Source organism: Triticum dicoccoides, chromosome 6A (genome assembly GCF_002162155.2).
Source record: "Triticum dicoccoides isolate Atlit2015 ecotype Zavitan chromosome 6A, WEW_v2.0, whole genome shotgun sequence".
Classification (NCBI taxonomy): Eukaryota; Viridiplantae; Streptophyta; class Magnoliopsida; order Poales; family Poaceae; genus Triticum; species Triticum dicoccoides.
The window spans coordinates 566,420,968-566,425,052 of NC_041390.1; positions in this window are offsets into that span (position 1 = coordinate 566,420,968).

Below are 4,085 nucleotides of genomic sequence, written 5' to 3' on the forward strand. Positions count from 1 at the left end.
TTGGTGTAAACTTCCTTGAAATAAGATGTCGCCATTCGTTCCATGTCAGAAGGGGATGAGCACCAAGTACCATCAGACCGTCGCAGCTTCTGAATATAGTTCCTTCGTGCACGCCAAACGGCCCTCCGATGCAAGTAAGCAGTATTGCGTTCACCCTCCTTCAGCCACGTAATTCGTGACTGTTGAAGCCACATCATCTCTTCACGATACAATAGTTCATCCAGCTGAAACATGTTCTGGCGGATCTCAGCACGGTCGGCATCCTTAAGCTGTAGATCAGCCAACTCCTCCCGTAGTTTCTCAATTTCATGTGTCACATGGCCAAAGTGCTCCTTACTCCATGCCCGGAGCCCCTTCATCATGTCATGCAGGGACTCACAGACCGCCGCGAGGTCACCAGCAGGATTGCTCCTCGCCCAGTTCCTTGCCACAACTTCAGCTAGCGCGGGATGTCGTTCCCACATAATCTCATACCGGGGCGACGCCCGACCCCTCTTTGGTTCCACCATTGTGAGCTGCACCAGAAGCGGACTATGATCAAAACATGAGGATGCCAGATGAAGCACCTGCGCAGCCGGGAAGAGCTCCCTCCAATTCTCATCCGCGCATGCTCTGTCGAGGCGGACCCGAACGCTCTCAGCCATTCGTCACGTGTCGTGCTCTGGGCGCTCCCTCCGGATTTTGTTTTTTTTTCACGCGCGTTTTCGGCTTTTTAAACGGTTTTTCCCGGTTTTTTCGATGTTTTGGTTTTCCACCGGTCTTTCTTAGCTTTTCAATCAAAAAAATTAGAAAAAGAAAATTTTGCGCGAAAAAATGCGTTTTTTCCCTTTCGTGAGAGTCACGGCCGTGCCTCTCGAAAACGAAAAAAATGTGTTTTCTGTTTTTTTTCTTTCGTGAGGGTCACGGTTTTCCTTCCGCGAGAGGCATGGGTGTGCTTTCGCGAGAGTCACGGACGTGCCTCTCGAAAACAAAAAAAACGTGTTTTCTATTTTTTTCTTTCATGAGAGCCACGGCTTTGCTTCCGCGAGAGTCACGGCCGTGCCTCTCAGAAAGGGAAAAACGCGTTTTCTGTTTTTTTCCTTTCGCGAGAGTCATGGTTTTGCTTCCGCAAGAGGTACGGTTGTGCTTTCGTGAGAGTCATGGTCGTGCCTCCTTGGAAAAGAAAAAAAACGTGTTTTCTCTTTTTCTTTTCCTTTCACGAGAGTCACGGTCTTGCTTCCGCGAGAGGCACGGTTGTGATTTTGTGAGAGACACGGGCGTACCTCTTTTGGAAAGGGAAAAAACCCATGCTCCCGGTTTGGTTTTTCGGTGAAAAAAGTTCATCAAAACCTATTAACATGGGATCTAGTTTTGAAGATCTCGACGCGAGGAATCCAACGGTGAAAGCGGTTCGAGATTTGGACGCACGGTTTGAGAGATAAAACGTTTTGAATAAATGGATCTATGAAAAAAGGAAAACTCATAGGTTGCGACAAGTGGCGCACGCCACTTGTCGCAACCAGGGGAATTGGAGTGATCTTTGCAACGAGTGCTCCTCAATTAGTGATTTCGGACGAACTCCGGTCTTGTTAAATGCGAGTTATAGCGCTCGTGGGCCTTTCAGGCTAACCCCCCTATGCAACGCACACACCCGACAGAAAATGGGCCGGCCCATTTAGCATCATAGTGATAGTTTTGTTCTTCCTGCATTATTTTCTAGCCTGCTCTTTTTTCTGTTTTGTTTCTACCTGATTTAGACTGAATTTTGGCCAATTGTTTTCGCTTTTATTTTATTTTTATTTTTATGATCTCTTTTATTTTGCAAGTTCATGAACTTTTTCCTTAAATTCATGCTTTTTAAAAAAATCATGATTTTTTCAAATCCATGATTTTCTTCCAAATGCATCAAAAACTTGTTTTTCAAAATCTATAAACTTTTCAAATTCATGTTTTTTTAAATTCTGAACATTTTCATATTCACGACCTTTTTTGCAAATCTTGGAATTGTTTTAAAAACTTTACAAGTTGTTTTATTCAAATTTATGAACATATTCAAAATCACAAAACCGGTGGCCCGTCTTTTTCCCGAACGAGCAACACAACACAGCTAGGCAAAAAATAGGAGGCATGAAAGCCGACTTGAGCGAGCGAAAGAAGAAGCAAATCGAAGGTGAGAGACGGAGCGAAGCTTATTGGGTCGTGGCCCGCTTTCGTTCCCATGAGTGTCGGTTCTCATTTTTGGCGATATATGCGATAATGAGAAGGTCTCTTATGGGATCGCTCAACATTAGACGCGTTACACGACAAATATGATTTCCCATCTTTGCCATCCATTCTTTTTATTTATTTATCAAAACAAGGTCTCGCCCTGTCTCATTTCCACCAAAAATGAAGCAAATCAACATTCAAAAAAAGAGTGAAAACTGGATGCTCGCCTGAGGAGGGAGGGAGGGAGAGATCTTTTATTTTGCCCCTGCTCCCCGCCGGTGATGGCCACCTCGCGTGGCGGTGATGATGGCGGTGGCGGTGGTGCTAGCGATGCATCTGGTGGCAGTGGTGCTCCTGCAGATCCAACAGAGGTTTGCGGCAGTTCAAACCCATATCAGGCTCCGCCTCTTCCACAGCCGCCGTCACTATCTTACTGTGTTGAGTACGCGGCGGCGAGGGCATTCGCCAAGGCCGTGAAGGAAGATCCAGAGGGGAGCCATCACTACGCATCCTCCTTCGGCGGTGTCTCGTAAGTTTTCTCTGTCCGTACCCCGATTTGGTTTCTAGGGTTAGGGTTCTAAGTGTTTGTGATTCTAGTGTTATAGGATTATTGTTGTAGGTTGTTTATGTGGTCAGACATGTAAGTGAAGTGTTTATGTAGTTCTAGGGTTCTAAGTGTATGTAGTAGGCACCTAAACATTAACTGAAATTATTGAATGTTAAACTCAATTTGAACCTACTCAATTACATGAAATTAGTGAATGTTAAACTCAATTTCAACCTACTCAATTACTGAATTTACAACTGAATTTTTAAATGAAAATGTTACTGAATTTATAACTGAATCCTGTACTGAATTGTTAAGTGAACAAATTACTTTAACTGTATTTTGGACTGAAACTATAACTGAAACTTTAACCAAAACTTTAACTGAATAGTTTACTCTAACTGGATTTTTAACTGAAACTGTAATTTTAACTTAAACTGTATTTTTAAGTGAAACTTTAGTTAAATCTTCAAGTGAAACATTAACTGAATTGTTTTTACTAACTGAATATATAACTAAATCTTTAACTTTTAACTGAATTTTTAACTGAAACTGTATTTTTAACTGAATCTTTAACTTTTAACTGAATTGTTACTTGAACTGAATTGCTTTACTTGAACTGAAGATGGAACGATGAAGTGTGGGAAGTCAGATTCCATTTCCATGACAGAGATAATCTTGAAAGAAGCTTAACTGTGGATGATATCACATTTTACAATCTGATTGCACTAATAGAGCTTGAAGGATATGGGATGACAGACTTTATGTATTATGTCAGAGATCCAGGTGTTGGGGTTTCAGGTATGGAAGAACTGACAGATGATGATAAGGTGGAGGAAATGTTGGATGCCATCTTTATTCTGGTTGTTATGAGTACTTTCATGTAAGGTACCTAGTGGACTTGTTAGGCTGTGATGAAAACTTGGAGTTGCTTCTGGTTAGCTGTTCATGTTCAAAACATCTTTATTTTGGTTGAGTACTTTCTGGTTAGTTGTGGCTCCTAATTTTCTTATTGTTTGCTAATAAGTGTGATGAATGTGGCTACTACTGTAATCCAAGATAACCTAATTTGATCATCTAGGGTGCCTCGACGTTGACGGTATCTAAGATAACCTAATTTGATCATCTAGGGTGCCTCGGCGTCGACGGTATCCAAGATAACCTAATTTGATCATCTAGGGTGCCTCGACGTCAACGGTATCCAAGATAACCTAATTTGATCATCTAGGGTGCCTCGACGTCGACGGTATCCAAGATAACCTAATTTGATCATCTAGGGTGCCTCGACGTCGATGGTATCCAAGATAACCTAATTTGATCATCTAGGGTGTCTCGGCGTCGACGGTATCCA